At 46.7% G+C, this 14,168-nt stretch overlaps 1 protein-coding gene across 4 annotated transcripts in view; it reads right to left on the bottom strand.

Annotated features, from left to right (window-relative positions):
- The window catches only part of NMNAT2 (nicotinamide nucleotide adenylyltransferase 2), a 215,554-nt gene that overhangs the window by 52,279 nt on the left and 149,107 nt on the right, over positions 1 to 14,168 (bottom strand). The gene's annotated exons all lie outside the window — the stretch shown is intronic.

The raw sequence follows: 14,168 nt of genomic DNA, 5'->3' as shown, positions 1-14,168 counted from the left end.
TCCTATTCAAGGATAATCCAGGCTTTGCAGTGGAGTTTGTTGAGGAAATAGCTTTGCCTTTATCAGGTAGAACTACCGGAGGGGACTTCCCTGGTGATCCAGGGGCTGGGGCTCCACGCTCCCAATGCAGGGGCCCAGGTTCAATTCCTGGCTGGGGGGCTGGATCCCACACGCCACAATTAAGATCCAGTGCAGCCCGAAAAACAACCAAGTGGAGAACATCTTGTTTTAAGGACGTGGTCCTGCTGAGGTCGTAGTGCAGGGTGAGATTTCTTAAAGGTTAAAGGTTGCTTTTGTCCTAAAGATCATTACTGCTAAATGCTGTTACCTTTACAGCTTATCTATGTTCATCTTCCCTTTCCACTTCCCCAAGAGTTAGCAGAAATACCTTCTGGAACCAAGGTGCGCTTAGCTAAGGGCAACTGGCTGCCCAGTTTTGCCCAAAACTTTCCTGATTTTAGCACTAAAAGTTCTATCATCGGGAAGACCATTCGGTCCCCAGCAAATGGCGATGGTCTGTGTGCAATGCTAAATCAGGGCCTTCCAAAGATGTCCACGTCCTAATCCCCGGAGCCTGAAAATATGTTACCCTATTGTGGCAAAAGGGATTCTGCAGATGTGACTTGAATTAAGAATCTTGAAATAGGGAGATTATCCTGGATTATCCAAGTGAGTCCAATGAAATCACAGAGGGAAGGCAGCAGGGTCAGACACAGAGGAGATGTGACAACAGAAACAGAGAGCAGAAAGAGATTTGAAGATGGAGGAAGGGACCATGGGGCCAGGAGTGCAGACAGCCTCTGGAAGCTGGAAAAGGCAAGGGAGCAGATCTCCCTCAGAGCTTCCAGGAAGAACACACCTTAATTTTAGGACTTCCAGACTATCCGGTAATAAATTCGTGTTTCTTTAAGCCTAGAAGTTCGTGATAATTGATTATAGCAACAGAAGTGAATCAATACAGTTGTCACCCTGCCCCTGCAATGATCAGGGTGCCTGGTGAACCACTGAACCATGCCATCTTGTTCCTTTCATATACACGGGCCAAAGAACAAGTATCAGCTCCCACAGACGTAGAGAAAAGAAATCGGCTCGCAAAAAATGTACGTGTTGGACTTTTCCAGGGTCACAGAAAGGACACACTGTTACAGCAATTCCACTGTTATTTTGAATTTTCTCTTTAAAGACACTTACAAGTAAAGAATGGAGAAGGCAATGGCACCCCACTCCAGTACTCTTGCCTGGAAAATTCCATGGACGGAGGAGCCTGGTGGGCTGCAGTCCATGGGGTTGTGAAGAGTCAGACATGACTGAGCGACTTCACTTTCACTTTTCACTTTCATGCATTGGAGAAGGAAATGGCAACCCACTCCAGTGTTCTTGCCTGGAGAACCCCAGGGACAGGGGAGCCTGGTAGGCTGCCGTCTATGGGGTCGCACAGAGCAGGACATGACTGAAGTGACTTAGTAGCAGCAGCAGCATAAGTAAAGAAATGTACAATAATTTATAAACACCCCAAAATAAAGCCTTTATAATTCCCTAAATTAAGATACAGAGCCTACCTAGGAGGCAATAGAGCACAAGCTTATAGGCTCTAGGTTCAAATCCCACTCCAGGCATTACTAGCTGGGTGAGTTACTCAACTGCTCTGGCTGCCAACTCATCTCTAAGCTGAATATAATAGCATTATCCAGCTCATGGGGTTGTTAGACAATAGGCGCAGAGAGCTCAGGAGAGCACCAGTATCAGGAAACAGTGGCCACGCTTTTCTTGCCTGGGGAAGCCTAACAATTCCTTTGGGGAGGAAAGTGTGAGATAATAGAAAATACATATATTGGTCTGTGCCCCCCATTCCTGGCACAGAGCTCCTAAAATCCTTGTAATTTCTTAAGTGATGAGAAAACTAGGAGCATCTTTGGTGCTATTGGGTTGGTCAAAAAGTTGGTTTGCACTTTTTGTACGCTCTTTGTCCTTGACCCTGTCCCTGACACTGGGCTCTTAAAACCCTTGTAAATTCCTAAGCAATAAGAGCACAAGTAACATCTTCTATTCTCCACCCCCACCCTACACGGACTTCTTTAGCCATGGTATGTGGGCTCTAGAGTGTGGGGGCTCAGTGGTTGCAGTGAGTGGGCTTAGTTGCCCCTACGTGAGATCTCAGTTCCCTGACCAGGGATCGAACCCATGTGCCCTGCATTGCAAGGCAGATTCTTAACCACTGGACCATCAGGAAAGTCCCCATCTTTTGTTCCAATGAGGTGACTCTAGTCCAGGTGAGTTCCCAGATGACTCCTGCGTTGGGGCTGATCACCAGGACGACGAAGCCAAGATTAAAAGCTTAGAAGGTTCAGTTCCACCCCAACCCTATCCTCCAGAGAGGGGATAGGGGCTGGAAACAGAGTCAATAATTGATTGTGCCCTGGTGGCTCAGATGGTAAAGCATCTGCCCACAGTGCGGGAGACCTGGCTTCAATCCCTGGGTCAGCAAGATCCCCTGGAGAAGGAAATGGCAATCCACTCCAATACTCTTGCCTGAAAATCCCATGGACAGAGGATCCTGGTAGGTTACAGTCCATGGGGTCGCAAAGAGTTGGACACGACTGAGCGACTTCACTTTCACTTTCACTTCAAGTGAAGAAGCCGCCATAAAAATCCCAGCAGTAGGGGGTTCGGAGAACTTTCAAGCCAGAACACATCACCGGGAGGGTGTCGCACCCCAACTCCACGGAGACAGAAGATCCTTCACTCAGGACTGACCCTGATCTCACCCAATGTATCTCTTCACCTGGCTGTTCATCTGTATCCTTTATCGTATTCTTTAATAAGCTAGTAAACCTTACGTAAGCGCTTCCCTGAGCTCTGTGAGCCACTATAGCAAATTAATTGAAACTAAGGAGGGAGTTTTTAGAACCTCCCATCTGTAGAGTTTGGTCGAAAGCATCTGAGCTTTCTACTGGTGTTTGAAGTATATGGGGGACAGGGGAGGGTTGGGGCTTGCAGGGAGGGGACACTCTGGTGGGACTGAGCCCTTAACCTGTGGGAGCTGCTCTCTCAGGATGGGTAGCATCAGAAGCGAGATACATTGTAAGATATCAGTCTGGTGTAGCAGGAACTGCTGGTTGTGGAGAAAACCCTGCAGACATTTGCTCACCAGAAGTGGCAGAAGTGTGTTTTGTACGAGGAGTAAAGGAGACACACAAGGAAGGAAGGAATGGTCTCACAGCAGAGAAGAATCGGATATTCCCCTATATAGGAATGTGGAAAACTGAGACTTTTCCTTATAGCCAAAGTGAGGCCAGGACAAGGAAAATTCAAAAACTCTGAAAATACGCAGCTTGCCAACATGGGAGTAGGAAGTCTAAGAGGTCTTCCTTTTGACCTGCAGTGCTGGTCGGTGCCCCGTTAGATGCTTCTCTTGGTGCTCACCACCTCTCTTGGGCAGATTTTCACTCACTGTAGAGCATTAGCTGCGTTGCCGGTGTGTTCGGATGATGGATGGGAGAGGGAGCTGCGTGCAGGAAATGTCAGGCTGGCCCACTGCTCTCCAGGTTATTGATTAAGCCCTGCCGGCGGGGAGGACAGAGGCTTCTGGTGCAATGGATGAGACTATTCTAAAAGGTTCAGAGCTCACAGAGATTTTTGCTGCTTCTCCCTGAGCTGACTTGGAGGCATGACTCCAGGGGACACCAGCATGAAGCAATCTTAAAATGGCTGTTAGGACTCTGATGTGAAATAAGACACCATTGCTGTATGTCCCTCAAGGCAATTTAAAAAAATGATACTAATTCATGTCAGGGAGGATGAAGGGAGGTATGCATTCTAACACACTGTTAGTGGGAGGATAATTTAATAAAGCCTTTTAGGAAGCAATACGGCAGTCAGCATCTATCAAAAGGACAAATGGACATAACCTTTGACCTGACAATTCCACCTCCAAGAACCCATACTATGGAAAAAACTTGCACATGTGCACAGAGATTTGTTCAAAAAGATGTTCCACTTTAGCATTATTTGCAACAGTAAAAAATCAGAAATCTGTATGGAAGATGTCAGACAAATTATGGTGGTGGAGGTACAGTAAAAGGAATACTATGCAGCCATTTAAAAGAATGAAGTTGGCCTATCCAGTCTGACATGGAAGCTCTCTAAGACACATTGTTGGGGGTGGGGAAACTAAGGCACAGAACGATCCCTAGAGTATGGTGACATTTGAATTAGACTCTAGGAGTGTAAACTAAATTCAGCTAATGATGAGGAGAGAAGGGAAGAAGATGAAACAGAGGGGTATGGTGCAGGGCAGCTTCTCCGCAGAAGTAACAATGGGGCAGAGAAGTGAATGCCAAGGTATCCGCCACACAAAGATCTAGAAGGAGTGTGTGGCAGAGCAGAGAGAGCAGCTGGTACAAAGCCCTGGAAATGGAACAGCCAGGCTGATGCTGAAGTCAGAAGGTTTGAGGGAGACCCACGGGGAAGGGCCTTGTAAGTAGGGAAGACATTTGGGCTTTTATGCTAAGTACTTGGAGGCCTGTGGGCAGGAGGCCTGTGGGCAGGAGAACAATCTGAGTCACATTTTTGAAAGTTTACGGATCGGCTGTTGGGTGGAAAATGAATAGTGAGGGGGCAAGAGTGGAGTCAGTGAGGCCAATTAAGCGACAGCCACAGGAGTCCAGGTGAGAAGGAGACACGGCCCTGCCAACCACCAGGGTTCCTGTCATGTACTTCTGGAAGAGATATGTTCGTCTGCATCTTACAAGGCTGTTGGTAACTACGATATTATTTTTAAAAGTAAAAAGACCTATGTTAAGTGGAGAGAAATATTATGGGAGAATTATAGTAATAATTATAGGAAAATAATATAGGAGAATTAAATTTTGTTAATCAATTACGCAGATTATTTTGTTAGGACCCTATCTTGATCTGGTCAAATCCTTTCCCCAGAACACAGCAATTTATTCAACAACCTGATATTATATTGTTAGTTTATGAAATGGGTAGCAGGACTGTTCCCCTAACCCAAGAGTCAAAAGGGACCCCAGGGGACTTCCTTGGTGATCTAGTGGCTAGGACTCCATTCTCCCAACACAGGGGCCCGGGTTTGATCCCTGGTCAGGAAACTAGATCCCACAGGCTGCAGCTAAGACTGGTGAAGCCAAATAAATAAATATTAAAGCCCAAACAAAAACAAAAGGAGACCCCAGGACTTAGGAAAACCTGTACAAAATTCCTAAGTCCCACAGTCTCATGCTCTTAACTGCATGCACTCTGTATGAGCTTAAGCATACTTCTCTGGCTTCTGTTCCTTTTTTTAGCTAAAGTTACAGTGCCCTCTAGAAGGCCAGACTATTTTTTTTTTTTTTAAATCCTAGTTTTAAGCATAGCCAATACTTTCTCTTGGATGAACCTTCTCAGCACTTTTCTGAAAATATAAAGCAGACATTCAAAGAATCATAGAAATTCACCCCGGGTGGCCCATAGCTCTGTTCTTGGAATGTAAAAGATGAGTTTCGTGATCTTCCACAGAGAAGGCAGCTCTAATTAGAGAGGAAAGAGCCCACCAAAATCAGGTAAATCTGCAATCAACCTAGGTGGGGTTCAGATGGACTCTCCCAAACATTCTTAAGATGCCATATTTCTGATTATTCAAAACCCTTGACCTGGCAATCTGAATCTCAGTATGTCTAAGTCAGCTTCCCATACTGCCCTGCTCCCAGGACCTCTTTCCAACACCGTGTGAACAGCCAGTGCAGAATATGACACCGCCCTAATGCTTTAGAACCAGGACTCAGTGTCATACAGCAAACCCCGACTTCCAGAATGCCTCTGATACCAAGTCACAGCTATTCCTCTCCCCCCTCATTAGCCCAACCTTGAATCAAACTCCCTCCAATTTGCTCCCGTCCCTCGCCTGTCCCCAGCAGTTTCCCAAGAAGGTCAGAAAGACCCTGCTTCTTATGGAAGTTTCTAGATTAGTTGTTCATAACTGGGGTTGATTTTGCTCCCAGGAGACATTTGTTGATCATCACACTTGGAAGGTGTGACATGGCTAAAGTGGTGGTTTTCCCAGTAGTCATGTACATATGTGAGAGTGGCACCGTAAAGAGGGCTGAGCGCTGAAGAACTGATACTTTCAAACTGTGGTGCTGGAGAAGGCTCTTGAGAGTCCCTTGGACAGCAAGGAGATCAAACCTGTCAATCCTAAAGGAAATCCACCTTGAATATTCATTAGAAGGACTGATGCTGAAGCTGAAGCTCCAACACTTTGGCCACCTGATATGAAGAGTCGGTTTCTTGAAAAATACCCTGATGCTGGGAAAGACTGAAGGCAGGAGGAGAAGAGGGTGACAAAGGATGAGATGGTTGGATGGCATCACTGACTCAATAGACATGAGTTTGAGCAAACTCTGGGAGACAGTGAAGGACAGGGAAGCCTGGCGTGCTGCAGTCCATGGGGTCGCAAAAGTTGAACATGCCTGAGCGACTGAACAACAACACTGGGAAAGAGGGGATTGCTGGCTTTTAGTTGGTAGAGGCTAAGGGAGCTGCTAAACATCTTGCAATGCACAGGATCACCTCCTACAACAAAGAATGACCTGGTCCAATATATCATTAGTACCAAGGTTGAGAAAGCTGTTCTAGATAAACAAAACAAGGCCTCTGTTTTGGTAAAGTAGAAACTAACAATGGTAACCCAGGTGGAAAAATTACAACCCCAAGAGGCTAAAAAAAAGGCGATGGGATTTCAGAGTCTGCCTTTCTGCTGGTTTTAGCACAAGGGACCGTTATTGGAAAAAACAACCAAGTCAAATACCATTATGACAAAATCCTGCGTGACAAAGGGATTTCCAAGCCATTCAGGAGGGTTTTGTGTGATTAGGCCTACGATTCCTGCTCACCCCAAGAGGCTGCATGTAGAGATTCGTCCCTGCTAGAGTGAAGGACAGGGATCTGGGACACGCTTTGTTCTGTTCACCTGCCTTCTTCCTCTCTATTAGCTCCATCCCCTTTGCTCTCATAAACTGAATTCCTCTAGGGAGTCCTGCATCTCAGCTTCAAATATCCCCCTGAGCTGACAGACGAATGGCTTCTGTGCACAGTAGTTAAAGAGCACAGGATTTTGGAAGAAGCAAAGATTTAGGGACTCCTAGCTAGAGATCAAGGGAGAGAGACCCTTTCTCCTTGCAAGTCCTAATTAATTAATTGGCTCTTTATGAAAAGTTGTGAGGGAATAGTTCAGACAAGCAGCATCGAAAGGAATTTTCAGCAACCTATTTTCTAGACTGAAAATAATATTATATAATCATCAGACTAACCGAACTGCACTATTTCCTAGCACACTCCTGGTAACGAATTTTTCTTTTGAAAGTTCAAATGACATGAACCTCTTTGCACCCTCTTGGCAGGAGTGGACAAAGAGGCCTGTCCCTAGGGAGGCTCCCCGGAAGGACCTGCTTACTGACTCTCTCTCAGGTTGGAGGACAGAAGGGCTGCTTTATAATCTGATGACTAACAGCCGTGAAATGTAGTTATGACTTTTTTTTGTCACGTGGACCCCAAGAAGTGGGCTGCTGCCCAGATCAGAGTTAGCAGTTGTATGATACATCTTAGACTTCAGGCCCTACATCCACGCACCACCTTCATCACCACCATCATCGCCATCACCGTTATCATCTTGGTGTTCTGCCCAGTTCAACCAAACACATTTAGAAACCCTCGAGCATTTTATAAAACAGAAAAAGACAGAATTATTTTTTCTAGGCATGTCAGCCACAGGCTTGTGTTGTTTTGGTGTAGTTTTTAAAAATTTTAATTTCAGACTTAGAAACAAGTTGTAGGAATAGTACAACGAACTCCATATACCATTCACCCAGATTCCTTACTTGTTAATATCTTACCACATTTGCTTTATTACTTTTTTTTTCTGTATATTCATAGTATTGTTGTTCAGTTGCTAAGTTGTGTCTGACTCTTTGCAACCCTATAGATGACAGCACGCCAGGCTTCCCTGTCCTTCACTATCTCCCAGAGTTTGCTCAAACTCATGTCCATTGAACTGGTGATGCCATCCAACCATCTCATCCCCTGTCATCCCCTTCTCCTCCTGCCTTCATTCTTTCCCAGCATCAGTGTCTTTTCTAATGAGTTGGCTCTTTGCATCAAGTGGCCAAAGTAGTGCAGCTTCAGCTTCAGTTCTTCCAATGAATATTCAGGGTTCATTTCCTTTAGAATTGACTGGTTTGATCTTGCAATCCAAGGGACTCTTAAGAGACTTCTCCAGGACCAGTTCAAAAGCATCCATTCTTTGGCACTCAGCCTCCTTATGGTCCAACTCTCACATTCATACATGACTACTGGAAAAATCATTTTTTAACTGTACGGGCCTTTGTCAGCAAAGTGATGTCTCTGCTTTTTAATGTGCTGTTGAGGTTTGTCATAGCTTTTCTTCCAAGGAGCAAGCATAGTATTATTACTTTTTAAACTTTTTGATAGTAAGTTGCCTTTTTGCTCTCCTAAATACATTGATGTCTCAGTTCAGTTCAGTTCAGTTCAGTCGCTCAGTCGTGTCTGACTCTGCGACCCCATGAATTGCAGCACACCAGGCCTCCCTGTACATCACCAACTCCTGGAGTTCACTCAGACTCACGTCCATCGAGTTGGTGATGCCATCCAGCCATCTCATCCTCTGTCGTCCCCTTCTCCTCCTGCCCCCAATCCCTCCCAGCATCAGAGTCTTTTCCAATGAGTTAACTCTTCGCATGAGGTGGCCAAAGTACTGGAGTTTCAGCTTTAGCATCATTCCTTCCAAAGAACACCAACTATTTCCCAAAAAAAGGACATTTTAGTGACAATTAAACTCCTATTTTTCCTGTTGAAGGAAGGCTGAATGTGGTTTCAAAGACTGAACCTGCAAAACAGTCTTTTCCAAGGATCTCCTGGAATATCTGGGTCCTAACCCTGGCTTTACTGCTCTCCAGGAATATGACTACTTTCTGAAGTCTCAGTTTCTTTATCTATAAAATGGAGACAGTGCCAGCATCTCTTTCACAGGTTGGTATGAGGATCAAATGGACTAAGTCACAGAATAGGCCTATAGTGGACAGGCTGAGCATGCAAATATTATTGAGAAATAATCTATTTTAAAGTGACACAAAGCTCAATAACAATAGTGCTTTTGCTTGTAATTATTCAGAATGGTTACTTGCCAGCTATTCTCCAACCAGGGTCCTTTCCTATGAAACCCAATCCCACAGTTTTCATTGATGACACTGGCAACAAATGTATAACTGTCCTAATTTCTCCCTCTCCACTGCCAGCGACCCTCCCCCAACACACACACACACACCCCCATCAGTGCTCTGTTCAATTTAACTATGACAAATTTAGAAATTTATGAGCATACTATAGAATAGAAAAGAACAAAACTCATTTCTTGTAAAGTTATAAAAATACTGTGCTTTAAAGTGGGACAGCCACAGAGATTCAAGCATGTCTTTGATCACATCTTTTAAGGAGCAACAGACAGCAGTGTGAGTAATTACCAACAAAGAGACTGAGATACCTGGCTTCTGGATATTTGGGTAACTAGTGGTACTTACTGTCTTTCTCTAGGCATGGATAACTGGGCATTTGGTTAGTAAGGAAAAAAGAAAACTAATGTTTAAAATATGGGGCTTCCCATATGGTGCAGTGGTAAACAACCTGCCTGCCAAGGCAAAAGATGCAGGAGAGGAGGTTCAATCTTTGGGTCAAGAAGATCCCCTGGAGAAGGAAATGGTAACCCACTCCAGTATTCTTGCCTGGGAAATTCCATGGACAGAGGATCCGGGCAGGCTACGGTCGTCCATGGGGTCTTAAAGAGTCAGACATGACTGAGTGCCCACACACACATACATGAGCGCACGTGCACACACACACACACACACACACACACAATGTTCAAAACATACTGTGTTCCTGCCATTTTCACAAGATACTTAGATATTTCTACTTTCAAGCATCTCCTTTTGAGAAACATACCTCTTAAAATCCAACAACAATCACGTATGAGTTAATCACTAATTATTACGAACGGCAGCCCCAAAGGGGAAGGCTGGAAGAAACGCCTTGAATCAGAAAGCTGTGGTTTGGTGCCAGCCACGGCTGGGTTTTCTCTCCAGGGCCCTGCTGGGTGAGCAGCTATGGGGAACGGGTGGTTTGTGCTGAGCTACAGCTCTGGGCCTTCTGTTTATGAGGCAGACTCTGCAGGCAGCGATCTGGGCTGAAAGTCAGAAGCTGCCTGCAGGGTGTCCCATGTGGGACCTTTTAACAGTCTCCAGGGTCACCCATTCAGCCTTCAGTATGCCTTCAAACTTTTCACAACTTGCCTGCAGGATGAGGCCCAGACTCCCAAGGAGAGCGTATCTGGCCCTTAAATCTGAACCCTCCTCCTCTGCTTCTGCTGCAGCCTCAGGCATGCCCTCGTCCCCAGCGATGTGGATCCGTGAACACAGCCCCTTCACCACTGTGTTCCTTCTGCCTCAGATGTCCTTCCCCTGCTGGTAACACCTGCCCACCCTTCAAAGTCCAATTCACCTCGCCACCTCCTTGGGCCTTTAGTAGCAAAATTCATTCTTTCCACAGCTCTGTGTATATCACCAATAACAAGTCTGATCCCATTTTCTTTGGTGAAACTGTAGTTTAGGGCTATGGTTTACTCTTTTTTTACATCTCTATGTACCTGGCCCCTCCTTACCAACTGAAACACTTGATACTACTCTTAGATACTCGTCATATACACAGCTCTGAGCGGAACTGCAGCACAGATATAGATAAAAGTACAAGCACCTGAAAACTAGAATTTCCAGTCTGAAAGTGAAAATTACCAAAATTCTATACTTTGTACATGATAGTTTTGAGAACTTAAAATCCTAATATCACCTCATACAGATTTTAAGAGATTAAAAACTATAATAATTCAGTCAAAAGTTTAAATTAACACTCTATCTTAATATTCTATCCAAGTTTTTTCTCTTGTTATCTAGAACATTCGCCTACCTCAACAAAAAGATGCTGCTTATCATTTAAAAAAAAAATAGAAGAGCATATTTAATGGACTATCCCTCATACTGTGATGACCATCTGCCCCTGGCTGAAATCACTCGGGGCAGACAGAAAGACAGAAACAAAATGCTTTTGCACATGCTTTTCAAAGGGTCCATTTATATTTCAACTGTTTTAACAGAATAAAGGATAAGCACCAAGTTCCCCACTGACACAGCATCTCCGTGCGAACACGTCCGTGCATCATGCGTGTTTGGTAGCACGTACGTGACTAGTCCCGCGGTCCTTTAGTGGGCGCTGTACCACTGAGGACAGCTACTGTGGGAGTGTGTGTGCATTTAACTCAAGGCAAATTAAAGACATCACATCCTGACGGCTTTTAATATACGAGAGGAGCCTACGAACTGAGCGAACCACCAAATTCAGAGTAACCAGAGCCTTTAATCTTTGATACATGGAGGTTTCTAATTCAGTGATTAGTGAAAGAAGGCCCGCTCTGGGGGAGGATTCAGCCTATTTTTCTCTTCCTGGGCTCAGTTTCCGCCCATCCTGACACCATCTGCAGGTGGGGGCTGGAGGCAGCTTTCCTTGGGAATGTTGGTGACATCACAGGCCCAGGGTCCCCTCTGACACTGTGTGCTCGGGTTCCCAGGGATGTCCCCCTTGGAATCTGGAACTCATTATGACACAGGTCATGGAGAGCCATGTGAACAACGAGGAGGGAGTGGGCGCTGGCTGAGCGTCTGTCTCCCTAACTCCTCCCTGAGACCAGCAGCCCCACTGTGGAATGGGAGCAGAGGGGAGCGGGGAGCGGGGCTGGCCCCTTCTCTCCTGCAGGCTCTCCAGCTTGAAAAGGGAGTGGATTCACACCAAGTGCATTCCTCCTGACCCATTTTTCTCTTTTGTGTCTGTGAAGATCATGTGCTGAGCCAAACAACAGCCCCGGATTTCGTCCCAGGCTGCTGTTAATATCAGCCGCAGACCCAGGGCAGGCCAGCTCCGCTGGGCATCCTGGGCCTTGGAGCTGGTCGGCCACGGGTCTCCGATGGACTGTCCAGGACTGCTGATGCTGCACTTGTGCTCTGGAGGGCAGGACTGGATCTCATCGGGCTCGCCGCCTTGCCCACCCACCCCCAGCCCTCAGCAGATCCTCTTCAGTATTGACACCCAACACTAAGGGGGTGGGGGAGGGAGGGAATAAATTCAGGAGACGAAAGAGACAGAGGTTCAGTCCCTGGGTCGGGAAGACCCCCTGGAGGAAGGCAAGGAGAATACCACGGACACGGGAGCCTGGCGAGCTACACAGTCCATGGGGTCACAAAGAGTCAGACATGACTGAGCAACTTAGCACACACGGCCCCATGGGGATACAGTATACTGTGTGTGTGTGTGTGTGTGTGTGTGCACTCAGTCATGTCCGACTCTGTGACCCCGTGGACTGCAGCCCACCAGGCTTCTCCATCATGGAATTCTCCAGGCAAGTATACTGGAGTGGGTTGCCATTTCCTCCTCCAGAGGCTCTTCCCGACCGGGGATTGAACCTGTGTCTCCTGTGTCTCCTTGCCCACATCGACAGGTGGGTTCTCACCATTGTGCTACCTGGGAAACCAGTATATTGTACACTAGTTGGAAATAGTGCCCTCTCTGATCCTCCTTCCTCCCACCTGAGGAAACTGAGGTTTTTCACAGCAGTTCTCACGCTGGGCCCTGGCTCTGCGTGTTGGAATTTCATTCACCTTCTTGGATGGGTGCCATGATCCAGACCTCAGAGCCTCCCTCTGGCCTGGCTAGTGGCCACCCAGGATTCTGGAACTGCTAATCACTAGACAGGTGTGGATTTCATAAATGTTACCCAATCCATCTGTAACACATATATTTTGACAAGAGCCCTCAGGCATCTCTCTCTAGAAAAGTGACTCTAAAATGGGAAATTCAGGAACCTGTGTCAAGGTGAGGCAGCTCTCTCTAGAAATTGGGGCCCTTGGGTCATATCTCAAAAGTAGCAGCCACAGGGCTGTGTGGCCAGGCTGGTCAGCCTTTTAACTACACACAGTCATCCCAGCTTCACCCTGCATTTCTCAGCCTCATATCCCCAACCCCCGCGTTAGCCTGACCCCTGGTTTTCTAAAAACTCGGATTCCCCAGCCCTTACCACCTGCAATCAACTCACCTTCAGACAGTCTCTGGAATCAGGGAAGCCCTGCTAGGGTTGACTCAGTTTCCCTACCTTTCATTAACCCCAGAAATGCTGTCACTCGTCAAGGGACAGGCCTCTGCCCAAGTCAATGCTAAGAGTTACTCAAAGAGTCTTGACTGGTGTCCCAAAATATTTTGTTTTAATTAGTATCAACTGTGAGCTGGATACTCTGCTAAGCGCAAGAGATACAAACAGAGCACCCAGTGTGGGTGAGAGATACATAACAGACAAGCACAGCAAGTGTTGTAAGAGTCATGACAACAGGCCAGGTTTCCGAGTGTTGAATATGTGCCCAGCGCTGTGCTACAGGCTTTACAATCACTATTTTAATGACAGAGGTGAGCTCCTGGAGCTATGGGAGCTGAGTTCCACTGACAGCAGGGAATTGAGCCTCTAATCCTGGGCACTGGGCCCAGGTTAACCCCATTGCTGCCTCACCTACCCTGCAGGCCCCAGGATCCCAGCCCTGGATCCCAAGAGCTCCCTTCACTCTGACTTTATTGGGCCTTCTGGTCCCCCATCATGAAGCTCTCCTACCTATCTGCAGACACTAGCCCGGTCTGTGAGAGAAAAGCCCGGGTCAGATGGAGAATCAGGGCGTCTTTGGAGCTGGCTTCTTACTTGGTGGGGGTGGGGGGTGGCGTGCAGAGGTGATGCCCAAAGGAAAGGAGCATTTGCATTGAGTTCTGTGTTTAGAAGACAGGTCAGCTCTGGAAGATTTATTCCCACTTGATTTTGGAATTCCAAAACCGGAGCGAGGTCATCTTGCTTTCCTTGAGAAAGGAAATCCCCCAAAGAGGGTGGAGGGGGCGGAATTTCTGAGGGCCGGGCATCTCCTGATCAGGGAAGGGAGGGCTGGGGAAAGAAAGGGCAGCAGAACACAGTCCAGCCTCCTCCCCCTGGAAAAAGGCCTAAGTCCGTCTTGCCTTGGGTGAGC

The sequence above is a fragment of the Bos mutus genome, chromosome 16 (assembly GCF_027580195.1).
Source record: "Bos mutus isolate GX-2022 chromosome 16, NWIPB_WYAK_1.1, whole genome shotgun sequence".
NCBI lineage: Eukaryota > Metazoa > Chordata > Mammalia > Artiodactyla > Bovidae > Bos > Bos mutus.
The sequence above is the reverse complement of the archived record's forward strand: the minus strand, read 5'-3'. Positions and strand labels throughout refer to the sequence as shown.